Here is a 14,990-nt window from a genome sequence, read left to right on the forward strand (position 1 = left end):
AAAGTTAATCCAACAGCAATAGAAAGTTTTTTAAAACTTGTCAAGGAACAAGAGTGGCAAGATGTTTATAGTGCCGATAATATAGATGATAAACATAATGCTTTCCATAACACATTTTTCGTGCTCTTTGAGAGTTGCTTTCCATTATAACATTCTAAACGAGGTACTAGCAGTAATGGACAGCCCGGTTGACTGACTAGTGGAATAAGAATATCATGTAGAACAAAGCGGGAATTATATCAAAATGTTAGAAGTAGTCACAGTCAAGCTACAATAGCCCATTACAAACAGTATTGTAAGGTGCTTAAAATGTTATTAGCAAGGCAAAAAGTATGTGGTATGCAAATAGAATAGCTAATTCACAGGATAAAATTAAAGCCATATGGTCAGTTGTGAAGGAAGTGTCTGGTCAGCAGCACAAGGTCCATGATATAAAGTCAGTTCGCAGTAATAATATTTCTGTTACAGATAAATCAGATATATGTACAGTATTTAACAATCATTTTCTGAGCATTCCTGGTGAATTAAATAAAAATTTAGTTTCTACAGGAAATCATATAAATTTCTTAGCAAATGCCTTTCCGAGATTGTCATCTGAAATACTCCTCTGTGATACAGACAAGAGGGAGATTGAGTCAATAATTAAATCACTGAAGACTAAGGACTCTCATGGTTATGATGGAGCGTCTAGCAGAATATTAAAGTACTGTGCTGCGCATGTTAGCCCTGTATTCAGCCATTTTTGTAATTTTTCCTTTAGGAATGGTCAGTTTCCTGGGCGATTAAAGTACTCAGTAGTAAAACCGCTTTATAAAAAGGGAGAAAGGGATAATGTAGATAATTTTAGACCTATTTCCATGCCATCAGTGTTTGCAAAAGTTATCGAATAGGCTGTGTATGTAAGGTTAATTGATCATTTTATATCACACGATTTGCTATCAAATGTACAGTTCGGCTTTAGAAGTCGTTTGACAACCGAAAATGCTATATTCTCTTTTCTCTGTGAGGTACTGGATGGGCTAAACAAAAAGTTTCTAACGCTTGGCGTATTTTTTGATTTAACAAAGGCATTTGACTGTGTTGATCTCACCATATTGCTCCAGAAGTTGGGCCATTACTGAATAAGGGGAGTAGCTCACAATTGGTTCACCTCTTACTTTAGCAACAGGCAGCAAAAGGTCATTACTCACAATGTTGATAACGGTTGTGAAGTGGGATCTGAGTGGGGTACTGTCAAGTGGGCAGTGCCCCAGGGATCAGTGTTGGGGCTGCTCCTGTTCCTTATTTATATAAGTGATATGCCCTCTAATATTATGGATAACTCTAAAATATTTCTGTTTGCTGATGACACTAGCTTGGTAGTAAAGGATGTTGTGTGCAACATTGACTCGGTTTCAAGTAGTGCAGTACATGACCTCAGTTCATGGCTTGTAGAAAATAAACTAACGTTAAATCACAGTAAGACTCAGTTTTTACTGTTTCTAACACACAATTCAGCAAAACCTAACGTTTTTATCTCACAGAACGGGCATTGGATTAGTAAAATTGAACAGTTCAAATTTCTAGGTGTTCGGATAGATAGTAAGCTGTCGTGGAAAGCCCACGTTCAGGATATTGTTCAAAGACTCAATACTGCCATTTTCACTATTCGAACGGTATCAAAAGTAAGTGATACTTCGACACGTAAATTAGTCTACTTTGCTTATTTTCATTCACTTATGTCGTATGGTATTACGTTTTGGGGTAACTCTTCCCATTCTAGAAGGATATTTTTGGCTCAGAAACGGGCGGTTGAGGCAATAAGTGGTGTGAGTTCATGAACCTCTTGTCGACCTCTGTTCACGAGTGTGGGTATTTTGACATTGGCCTCTCAATATGTATATTCCTTATTGTCGTTTCTTGTTACCAATATTAGTTCATTTCCAAGAATAAGCAGCTTTCACTCGGTTAATACACGGCAGAAATCAAACCTCCATTTGGATCGGACTTCCTTAACTCTTGTGCAAAAAGGTGTGCAGTATACTGCTGCATACATTTTCAATACGCTGCCACTCGAATTCAAAAATCTTAGTAGTAATCCACGCGCTTTCAAATCGAAACTGAAGAGTTTCCTCATGGGTCACTCCTTCTATTCTGTCGAGGAGTTCCTTGAAAAATTAAGCTGATTCTTATTGTATTGCTGATAGCATTTGCTTAAACTTATGGACTGACTTTTTTCAGGTTCATGAACATTTATTTTTATCTGTTATTACTTTTATGTTGTAAGTTCATGTACTGACACTTTCCATAACCTTGGAGATTTGCTCCTCAATTTGGTCCTACGGAACTTGACTTGTAAATAAAATAAATAAAAATAAAAACTAAATGACCGTGTACCTGAAGTCCTTAATCTGTGAGGGAAAGGCATCTACTCCGAACAATATTGCAAAACCGAGAGAAGTAGATGAAGTTATAACTGAATCGCCACTGCTCAGTATTTTAGCAATGACGATTAGAAACAAAGTTAGGTCAACTTTATATATTTTTAATTACGTAAACTAGTTTTCTTTAACTAACAGCAGTTAGTGGAAAATTTGCAAGAAATGTTTTCAAAGTATGTCATTAATGAAATAACCAACGCTCACCAGTTCCTCACCGGAAACAAGAATAATTAAACTAAAACTGAACTTTATACTCACAAGCAATCTTACGTAAGAATAGTTATTGGCGTCATGACGTAGGAACAGTACCTAATGCAAATGGTTCATATGGCTCTGAGCACTATGGGACTTAACATCTGAGGTCATCAGTCCCCTAGAACGTAGAACTACTTAAACCTAACTAACCTAAGGACGTCACACACATCCATGCCCGAGGCAGGATTCGAACCTGCGACCGTAGCGGTCGCGCGGTTCCAGACTGTAGCGCCTAGAACGCTCGGCCACTTCGGCCGGCTACCTAATGCTCACTTTCAGGTACTTCATACCACACATGTCACAGCAGTCAGATAATAATCAAGTAGCAAACACATACAACATATCACATTAATTTTTAAGGATCAATTGTAGTAAGATTGTTTACTGGCTGTGGACAGAAACTTTTAGTTACGTTTCTCACCGTTAAACTGACATTCGTAAATGTAGGATGCATAAAGATTGTTTCAATTTACTCTTTGGTAAGGACTGCCCTCTACCTTTTGGTTTCTTTGATATTTCTTTGTAATAAAAGTTACAAATTATGCCACAAGCTATATTTTAGAACTGTGCTTTAACAGTGAAATTCAGTGTCCAAGTTACGTAAAGTTTTAGTACCAATTTTTTATTATGAAGTTATTTATTTTTAGCAAATGAATTAATAGTCGCTTTTGCATCATTCTATTTCTGACATTATTCATACTACAATCAAAGATTTCATTATTACGTAATTGTCCAGAAGTTGGAAAAATTATGTTTTGATAATCTAATAAATTAATGTTAACTTCATTTTCCGTTCGTTTTCTGATTATCTCGGTTCATACAAAGTCATAGGATGGATACTACTTGGATAGCGACTTAGGAAAATTATTTACGTGACAATATGCACGAAAACAATGTTATTCAAGCAATAAAATTCCAACTACGCTGGTCAGTCCATTACACTTCTAGTTATAAAATGTCTAGATCTTACTTTGCTTCATGATGCCGTTAGTTTGTCGAGTGGCTTCATATCGCGGTAAATAGGGCACAGGTTGATCTTCTTGCCATACCACAGGCAATAACAATGGCCCACAGAACTCTTGATGTTATATGAATTACTCTTTCTGCATTTGTACTGTCCCCAGTAAATGCCATACACATAGCTTGGCGATATTAAACATCCGCTAAGACAACAATTTCTGTTTTCACTGCTCCGCACTTGGGAAACACGTTTTATCTCCGCACTTTTGGACGGCCACACCGGTGAATACACACAACCAACGACACCAATCGTCACCTCGCGACTCCCAGCTTCTACTTTTTTGGCGCGCTCGCCCAGCGATAATGGATTTATAATTTATTACGCTCTTTGAAAATATCTTTTCCCTGATTACGCCAGAGTGTCTACTTAAAACATGTTAACATTCCATGCGTATTCTCTTTCTTAAATAACAAATAGCATTTGTAACTTGACAACATATTTACAAGAATAATATTCAGCACAACTAATAAAGCCAACTTCGAAAAACACGTAGAAAATGTATGATCATCCACAGAGTTCTGGTGTTACAGTCCCTGTTCTGCTTATATAATTTACCCTGCATAATGTGGCTCATCGTTGTGTCTTTGTGCACATTAAGGGGGAAATATACAAAACGCTGCCCCGACACTGCGTCGGAATCAATCGTTTTGGCTTCCTTCATTCTGGTCCTCCTCTGTTGTTGGAACTCGATGTTCTAACTCCGGTTCTGAATGTAGGTAAACCACAACAAACTCTATATGAACAAGGCCAATGGGGATTTGAAATTCACTTCGCCCAATATCGACTGCATTGTGCTGTCCACAGCGACACTTCGCCTGATGCAAGGGATCGGGTGGCTAACATAGCTGACTGATTACTGAGCCAGCATGTTGAAGCTTTGCCTGGCTTTATTAATTTATATTTGTTATTTGTTTATTAATTTATATTTGTCAATCCCAAAGAAAGCAGGTGTTGACAGATGTGAAAATTATCGAACAATCAGTTTAATAAGCCACAGCTACAAAATACTAACGCGAATTCTTTACAGCCGAATGGAAAAACTAGGAGAAGCCAACCTTGGGGAAGATCAGTCTGGATTCCGTAGAAATGTTGGAACACGTGAGGCAATACTGACCCTACGACTTATCTTAGAAGAAACATTAAGGAAAGGCAAACCTACGTTTCTAGCATTTGTAGACTTAGAGAAAGCTTTTGACAATGTTGACTGGAATACCCTCTTTCAAATTCTAAAGGTGGCAGGGGTAAAATACAGGGAGCGAAAGGCTATTTACAATTTGTACAGAAACCAGATGGCAGCTACAAGAGTCGAGGGACATGAAAGGGATGCAGCGGTTGGGAAGGGAGTGAGACAGGGTTGTAGCCTCTCCCCGATGTTATTCAACCTGTATATTGAGCAAGCACTAATGGAAACAAAAGAAAAATTCGGAGTAGGTATTAAAATCCATGGAGAAGAAATAAAAACTTTGAGGTTCGCCGATGACATTGTAATTCTGTCAAGACAGCAAAGGACTTGGAAGAGCAGTTGAATGGAATGGACAGTGTCTTGAAAGAAGGATATAAGATGAACATCAACAAAAGCAAAACGAGGATAATGGAATGTAGTCGAATTAAGTCGGGTGATGCTGAGGGAATTAGATTAGGAAATGAGACACTTAAAGTAGTAAAGGAGTTTTGCTATTTGGGGAGAAAAATAACTGATGATGGTCGAAGTAGAGAGGATATAAAATGTAGACTGGCAATGGCAAGGAAAGCGTTTCTGAAGAAGAGTAATTTGTTAACATCGAGTATTGATTTAAGTGTCAGGAAGTCGTTTCTGAACGTATTTGTATGGAGTGTAGCCATGTATGGAAGTGAAACATGGACGATAAATAGTTTAGACAAGAAGAGAATAGAAGCTTTCGAAATGTGGTGCTACAGAAGAATGCTGAAGATTAGATGGGTAGATCACATAACTAATGAGGAAGTATTGAATAGGATTGGGGAGAAGAGAAGTTTGTGGCACAACTTGACAAGAAGAAGGGACTGGTTGGTAGCACATGTTCTGAGGCATCAAGGGATCACAAATTTAGCATTGGAGGGCAGCGTGGAGGGTAAAAGTCATAGAGGGAGACCAAGAGAGGAATACACTAAGCAGATTCAGAAGGACGTAGGTTGCAGTAAGTACTGGGAGATGAAGAAGCTTGCACAGGATAGAGTAGCGTGGAGAGCTGCATCAAACCAGTCTCAGGACTGAAGACCACAACAACAACATTTGTCGTTGCTTCTCTAAATATGTTTAGACTCTTTTCGCCGAACTAACGCTCCGTCTATACTGCGTACTACGCTGACAAAAAAAAATCACAACACCAAGAAATAACTAACATAGAGTAATGTGATTTCCGAAACACATTTGTCTAAATAACATATTTAAGTGATTAACATTGTAAGATCACCGCTTAATGTAAGTGCGAGATAAGCCATTGTAAATGTGAAATATTGGTACATTAATGACCGGTGTAACCACCAGAACGTTGTACAGGTGCCGGATGTCAGTCTGTGGTATGCACCTTCATGCCTGTTGCACTTGGTCGGTCAATACAGGGACACTTTATGCTGGTTGTGGGTGATGCCGTAATTCCAAAGGATTGGAAAAGGGCACAGGTCATCCCCGTTTTCAAGAAGGGACGTCGAACAGATGTGCAGAACTATAGACCTATATCTCTAACGTCGATCAGTTGTAGAATTCTGGAACACGTATTGTGTTCGAGTATAATGACTTTTCTGGAGACTAGAAAGCTACTCTGTAGGAATCAGCATGGGTTTCGAAAAAGACGGTCCTGTGAAACCCAGCTCGCGCTATTCGTCCACGAGACTCAGAGGGCCATAGACACGGGTTCACAGGTAGATGCCGTGTTTCTTGACTTCCGCAAGGCGTTCGATACAGTTCCCCACAGTCTTTTAATGAACAAAGTAAGAGCATATGGACTATCAGACCAATTGTGTGATTGGATTGAGGAGTTCCTAGATAACAGGACGCAGCATGTCATTCTCAATGGAGAGAAGTCTTCCGAAGTAAGAGTGATTTCAGGTGTGCCGCAGGGGAGTGTCATAGGACCGTCGCTATTCACAATATACATAAATGACCTGGTGGATGACATCGGAAGTTCACTGAGGCTTTCTGCAGATGATGCTGTGGTGTATCGAGAGGTTGTAACAATGGAAAATTGTACTGAAATGCAGGAGGATCTGCAACGAATTGACGCATGGTGCAGGGAATGGCAATTGAATCTCAATGTAGACAAGTGTAATGTGCTGCGAATACACAGAAAGATAGATCCTTTATCATTTAGCTACAAAATAGCAGGTCAGCAACTGGAAGCAGTTCATACCATAAATTGTCTGGGAGTACGCATTAGGAGTGATTTAAAATGGAATGATCATATAATGTTGATCGTTGGTAAAGCAGATGCCAGACTGAGATTCATTGGAAGAATCCTAAGGAAATGCAATCCGAAAACAAAGGAAGTAGGTTACAGTACGCTTGTTCGCCCACTGCTTGAATACTGCTCAGCAGTGTGGGATCCGTACCAGATAGGGTTGATAGAAGATATAGAGAAGATCCAACGGAGAGCAGCGCGCTTCGTTACAGGATCATTTAGTAATCGCGAAAACGTTACGGAGTTGATAGATAAACTCCAGTGGAAGACTCTGCAGGAGAGACGCTCAGTAGCTCGGTACGGGCTTTTGTCAAAGTTTCGAGAACATACCTTCACCAAAGAGTCAAGCAGTATATTGCTCCCTCCTACGTATATCTCGCGAAGAGACCATGAGGATAAAATCAGAGAGATTAGAGCCCACACAGAGGCATACCGACAATCCTTCTTTCCACGAACAATACGAGACTGGAATAGAAGGGAGAACCGATAGAGGTACTCAAGGTACCCTCCGCCACACACCGTCAGGTGGCTTGCGGAGTATGGATGTAGATGTAGATGTCTTCCGATAATGTGCTCGGTAGGAGACAGATCTGATTAGCGAACAGGCCAAGGTAACATGTCGACGTTCTGTAGAGCATGTTGGGTTACAACAGTGGTATGTGGACGGGAGTTACCCTGTTGGAAAACACACCCTGGAATGCTGTTAATGAGTGGCAGTACAACAGGACGTATCACCAGAATGACGTACATATTTGCAGTTAGTATGCGTGGGATAAATACGAGAGTGCTCCTGCTGTCACATGAAATCATACCCCAGACAGTAACACCAGGACAGGAGTAGACGTAGTGTGTCTAGCATGCAGACAGGTAGGCTGCAGACCCTCAACTGGTCCCCATGTAACCAACAGACGGCCATCACTGGCACCGAGACAGAACCAGCTTTCAACAGAAAACACAACAAACCTCCACTCTGCCCTCGCGTTTGATACCACTGAAATCGCAAGCGGGGGTGGTCTGGGGTCGGTGGAATACGCGCACAGCGCGTCTGCCTCGGTGCTACCCTTGAAGTAACAGATTTGTAACAGTTCGTTATGCCGGTGTGGTTCCAATTGCTGCTCAGATTTCCGCTGCAGATGCAGTACCATGCGTCGGCGCCACACGTCAAACACGGTGGTCTTCCCCCTCGGCAGTGCCACGTGGTCGTCCGGAGCCCGATCTTCTTGCGACCGTACACTCTCGTGACCGCCAATGTCAGCAGTCATGTCCAGTGGCTACATTACTGAAAATTCGTTCTACAGTATCACATAAGGAACGTCGAGCTTCTCGTAGCCTTATAATAGATCTCGTTCAAACTCAGAAATGTGCTGGTAACAGCGCCTTTGCAGCCTTTTAGGCGTCGTTGACTAACATCAGCTCACCACGTCCAGTCTGTATAGTAACTCACGAACGTTATAGCGTGTATTTAAACCATACCTGATTTGCATAGCACCACTGTCATGCGACTGGCACGTAATTTCAGAAGACATCATCTTTCAGGTGCAGTACCACGTGTACCAACTTTCGTTTATGTCGGACAACTCCGTTTTGGTGTTGCGATTTTTTTTCCGTCAGCGTATTTCGACAGGACCTAAAATCTCACTCTCATTAGTCAAACCCTCGCTGACGAATGCAGTTCGAATGTGATACTTCTGAACTGAAAGGTTGTTGGTGAAGTAACAGTCTGACACAGTACAGACCCAAAATATGTTGTATCCGATATAGCGACAAGTGTACGAAATTCAGCTATTGCAAATTGTTGCGTTCTTCTTGAATGCAGCCGCGTTTCTATGCATTAACGTATGTTGCAATCACCGCAAATACAGGAATTGCCAAATGCACAACATTTAAAATACGTTTTGTTCAGCTGTGTTAACCCAGAGTAGAATGTCCTAATGTTAGACGCTCGTAGAATTATTCGGTTATTGAAAGGTAAGCGAGAAATGTAAAGGTACGATGTCACTTCCATATATGTTTGTTCGTAGTCTAAAACATATCCCAGCAACACAAATCCACATGAATTTCTTTCTCCAAACCTAAATTTACTTTCACAGATCTACTGACGACGATAGCAGATACAAGCCTGGTTCAAACGACAGCTCAACAACTACTGCTTCTGTTTGAAGCGGTTCTGTTTAAAGGTAACACTACCGACGTGGATGAATCACGAGTCAAAAAACGTTTTGGCCGACATTATTTTTGACTCTAGCCCCTATTAAAACACAATCAAGTAGAATAAAATATTAAAAAGGCTTTCCTCAGGGAATGCCAGTTTTATTGGTTTGGAATTAAGATTCATAATTTTCAGATCGTTCACCTACAGGGTTTGCAAGAACAATTATAAAAATTTACAAAAAAGTTAACTATCTTTACAAAATTATAAAAGTAATATGCTGATGAAAATGATTATCTTGTATGTTGCGTGTAAATTAAAAACATCCTACAATTAATTTTTATGAACTAATAAATGATTCATTGTATCTGTATTAATAAATTCATTATTAATTAAAATGCGTTAATTTACTTACATTGTATTGCCTTTACCGATATACACTGAAGATCCAAAGAAACTGATACACCTGCCTAGTATCGTATAGAGCCACCGCTAGGACGCGTAAGTGCCGCAACAGGACGTGGCATGGACTCTTCTAATGTTTGAAGTAGTGCTGGAGGGAATAGATACCATGAATCCTGAAGGGCTGTCCATTAATCCGAAAGAGTACGAGGGGTGGAGATTTCTTCTGAACAGCACGTTGCAACGCATCCCAGATATGCTCAATAATGTTCATGTCTGGGGAGTTTGGTGGCCAGCAGAGGTGCCTAAACTCGGAAGAGTGTTCCTGGAGCCATTTCGTAGCAGTTCTGGACGTGTGGGGTGTCGCACTGCTCTGCTAGAGTTGCCCAAGTCCGTCGGAATGCACAGTGGATCATACAGGATGCTGACGTACGTGTCACCTGTCAGAGTCGTATCTAGAAGTATCAGCAGTCACTTACCACTCCAACTGCACACACCCCACACCATTAGAGACCCTCCACCAGCTCGAATAATCTCCTGCTGACATGCAGGTTCCATAGATTCATGAGATTGTCTCCATTCCCGTACACGTCCATCCACTCGATACAATTTGAAACGAGACTCGTCCGACAGGCAACATGTTTCCAGTCATTACAGTCCAATGTCGGTATTGACGGGCCCGGGCGAGGCGTAGAGCTTTGTGTAGTGCAGCCATCAAGGGTGCACGATTGGGTCTTCGGCTTCGAAAGACCATATCGATAATGTTTCGACGAATGGTTCCCACTCCGACATTCGTAGACGGCCCAGAATTTTTGAACCATTCTCTTCAGTCGTCGTTGGTCCAGTTCTTGCAGGATCTTTTTCCGGCCCCAGCGATATTGGAGATTTGATGTTTTACCGGATTCCTGATACTCACACTACAATCGTGAAATGGTCGCAAAGCAAAATCCCCACTTCGTCGATACCTCGGAGTTGCTGTGTCCCATCACTCGTGCCCCGACTACAACACCACGTTCAAACTCACTTAACTCTTCATAACCTGTCAATGTAACAGCAGTAATAGCAGTAATCGATCTAGAAACGGCACCAGTCACTTGCCTTATACAGGCTTTGCCGACCGCAGCGCCTGCCTATACCAGTTCCTTTGGCGGTTCAGTGTATTTTGACCCACTGCGTCGCTACGATAGGATATTGACACGATGTGTGGTATAATTAAAGTACAAAATGACTCAAGCAGATCACTACATATAAGTTTAATGGAGCACTCCCCTGCAAAGCCTGTTATGTGGTTATGAATACAGTGTCCTCTTGTCTTCCAATAAACTTTGATATTATGTTGGGTGTAGAGAAACAGAGAACTGGACGTGAATTTGGATTCACTCGTAGATAACCGCAACGGTAAACGTATTTAGTGCACCTGATATCAAAGAAATCATAAAATATCACCAAAGTTGAGATGTGTGCACCACTACCTTGCGCGCAGTTGAAATTTATCTTATAACCCAAATACTTACCAGTACGCATGAGTCAGTCATTTATCAATCTAGTACATGGCATCAAGATGTTAAGCGTGGAAGATAGCAGGTGAATGGAAGTACATGACGAAGTGGAGACATTCTTTTCCATATTTCTAGTTTTTCCATATATAATAGAAAATTACGACAGATAGGTTCTAATGGAATGAGGAATATATTAGAAAATAACAGATATATACAGGATGTTTCAGAAGTGCTGGTCAATAATTCACACATGGAAAGTACAGGCTAAAAGTAGCTAAAAATTTCCAATAAACATGGGCCCGCAAATCAACAATTGCCGAGGTATCGCATTAACTAAAGTTGGGAACTAACTGTAAACGTCCCTGGATACCGTGATATTTACGTTGGTATCTCAAGGTTTGGGATCAACTATCTGTTTGTTACCGCATGCACAACTACTTCCTTTCCCCCTCCGTGCACTGTACCGTCCCGAGCTTACAATCAGTTACGAACGTAAATGCACCATGGATAGAGGTTACACCTCTGAAGAGAACGCTGACATGCACTTCATGAATGGCAAAGCCAATGGCAGTGCCCTTGAGGCTCCACGATTATATGAAGAAGCTTTTCCTCTCCTCAGACAGCCTGACAGGTGTACATTTAGCCGGTTACATCAGCGCCTTAAAGAAACCAGGAGTTCCGCACAACATGTATGAGAAAGTCGACCCAGATCCATAACATCAGATGTTGAGGAAAAGGTGTTACGCATGATACACAAACGTTCGAGTACTTCAACAAGGAAGATTGCTGCCCAAGATTCACAGCAGTATGTGGCGAATTTTACACCGGTAAGTACTCTATACATATCTCCAGCAAGTGCAAGCCCTCAGCAATGCAGACTTCCCTCCTAGAGAGAATTTCTGCCAATGGGTGCAACAACAGTGTACCCTGAATCCCCTGTTTGTAAGCAGTATTCTGTTCACGGATGAGGCTGGATTTACCCTTGACGGTATTTTTAACTACCATAACTGTCACATTTTGGCCACCTCAGTCCTAATGCATACATATCACAACATCGGCAGGGTTATTCGTTGGAAATCTGGGCAGGACTTCTCAGAGACCGCACAATTGGACCACACCTCCTACCACAGAGACCAACTGGACAGCAGTACATGCGGTTTCTGCGGGTTGTTCGTCCAGACGTACATGATGGTATCCCACTGAACCAACTCCTGAACATGCAGTCCATGCATGACGGTGCTCCGAGTGCACAGGCTTCTAACTCGGACATATGATAAACACTGGATAGGTAGAGGAGGGCCTGTGCCATGGCCTCCAAGGCTTCCGGATTTTAATCCCATGGATTTCTGTGTGAGCCATGTCAAAAGCCTGGTCTACACTACTGAGGTCAACTCTCTCCACGAATTACGCTTACAGACTGAAGCAGTCTTCCAGCATTAACAGAATTCCCCAGGACTACCTGAGAGGATGCGCAACGGATTTCAGAGACCAGTTCAATGTTGTGTTTAGACGCATGGACAACATTTCTAACACCTGCTTTCCTTAACGCTTAGAGATGCCAAGTGTTCCTCACGGTTATAGAGTCCACGTGTTTCCCACAACAGAAAATGTGTTGTATCTCAATAACAGTTGATATGTGGACCCATTCTTTTTTAACTACTTTAGGTCTGTACTTTCCATGCCTGAATTATTGACTATCACTTCTGAAGCATCATATATATCTTATTTTCTTTTGCTTACGCCTTTATCCCATGGTACGCAGGCTCAGCATAGTTAGGTAAGGGTTTTGCAAGGTTAATGTTAAGGCGTGGCTGGATGCCCTTCCCGCCACCACCTCATACCCCCCAGGACAAAATTAGTGTACACTAGCTGTGTGCATCTACTGTAATCCATGGAATAGTGCGAACATGTGCAGATGTCTGCGAGTTGTGTAACTGAGGCGAGATGTGGGGACCAGCCACCTAGGGGGATGTGGAAAACCGCCTAAAAACCACATCCAGGCTGGCCGACACACCGGCCCACATCGGTAATCCGCCGGGCGGATTCGATTCGGGGCCGACGCGCCTACCTGAGTCCAGGAAGCAGCGCATTAGCGGCGCTCTCAGGTAACCTGGTGGGTGTGGGACATATACCCGCCAGGTTAGCCGAGAGCACTAATGCACTGATTACTGGTCTTGGATAGACGCACTGGCCCCGGATCGAAGTGATGGTCAATAATTCACACATGGAAAGTACAGGCTAAAAGTAGCTAAAAATTTGCAATAAACATGGGCCCGCATATATATACCCTGCTACAAAAAATTTAGTATACCTATATTATAATACTATAAAAAATAATAAAATAGTATTTACTGCAGGGTGTGCATAGATACATATAAATATATACATACTGTGTACCTGGAAAGAGGACGTCGATTTTAATCTGATGATCCGATATTTTTCAGCATAGCTTAGAGCAGGGCTTCTCAACGTGTGGTCCGCAGATCCCTTGGGGGTCCGCTGGTTCTTTCTAGGGGATCCGCGGCCAGCTTTCACCAAATCGTGTAAAATAATGAGTAAAATTGTTGAATAAAAATGTGAAAATCAAATTCATCACTATTATTTTCCTGTGAAAAACACGTGTACTTTTACTTCAGGTCGTATTCCCAAGCAGCCTTTGCGGTTCCTAAGTGAGAACGCATACACAGTTTAGAGCCGGAGAATGCGGCTTCTCTGATCTATTGTTTCGCAACAATACGGGTATCGATTGTGCGCCGGCTCACGGCGCTAGATGCGCTGAAACGCGCGGAGCGAGCTTTGTCGACCAATGCAGCCCCAGGCATCATAAAATGTTAAACTTGCTTTGTCAGTGCACTACCTATTTCATAAGTCGATTTTTGACCAGTTTATTACTTCTAACGTGGATCGGTGACTGAAGTCAGGATCATTGAAGAAGGGTGCAGTTTCTCCATCGCCTTCACAACAAGGGAAGTTTCCAGTTGAAATGAATGAGGAGGGAGGATGACCAAAGGAAGAACAATCACAAGAAGCTCCACAGCCGTATTTATTATGTGGAAACGCTGCAAGTACTCCATTGGTTGCAATATCCTGTGGAAGTGGAATAACCAAGAAGCGTAAGTACAACGAAAGCTATTTAGAAATGGGCTTTATGGAGGCAAAAGAGGGTAAAGCTCAGTGTGTAATTTGTGAGCGAGTCCTTCCGAACAGTTCAATAGTTCCAGTTAAATTGCGCCGTCATTTTGAAGCTACTCACCCGGATTTCCAGGCTAAAGACATCGATTTTTTCAAAAGGAAGAGTGCTGAACTAGCTGCGTCTCAGCATTGCATGAAAACTCATGCAAAACCAATTAATGAAAATTCATTAAAAGCTTCTTTCTTGGTTAGTTATCGAGTGGAAGGAACAGGCAAAGCTCATACCATTGCAGAAATCTCCTAAAGCCGTGTGTTAATGATATTGTTTCTTGCATGCTAGACGAAAAGGCAGTAAAGCTTGTATCTTCGGTGCCATTATCAAACAATACTGCCAAGAGACGCATTGTTGACATTTCAAATGATGTGAAAGACACTCTTGTTTCTCGCATCCAACACAATTCATTTTCTCTGCAGATAGATGAATCCACTGATGTTGCAGGATAAGCGATTTTATTGGCTTTTGTCCGTTGTGAATATTCTGGATGTTTTGATGAGGACCTCTTATTGTGCAGACCACTACCTGCCAACACAATATTCCTTCTATTGGATGATTTTTTAAGGACTAACGAAGTTTCATGGTCTAATTGCATAGATGTGTGCACAGATGGTGCAAAAGCTATGACGAGTCCTACAGTC

Source organism: Schistocerca cancellata, chromosome 1 (genome assembly GCF_023864275.1).
Source record: "Schistocerca cancellata isolate TAMUIC-IGC-003103 chromosome 1, iqSchCanc2.1, whole genome shotgun sequence".
Taxonomy (NCBI): domain Eukaryota; kingdom Metazoa; phylum Arthropoda; class Insecta; order Orthoptera; family Acrididae; genus Schistocerca; species Schistocerca cancellata.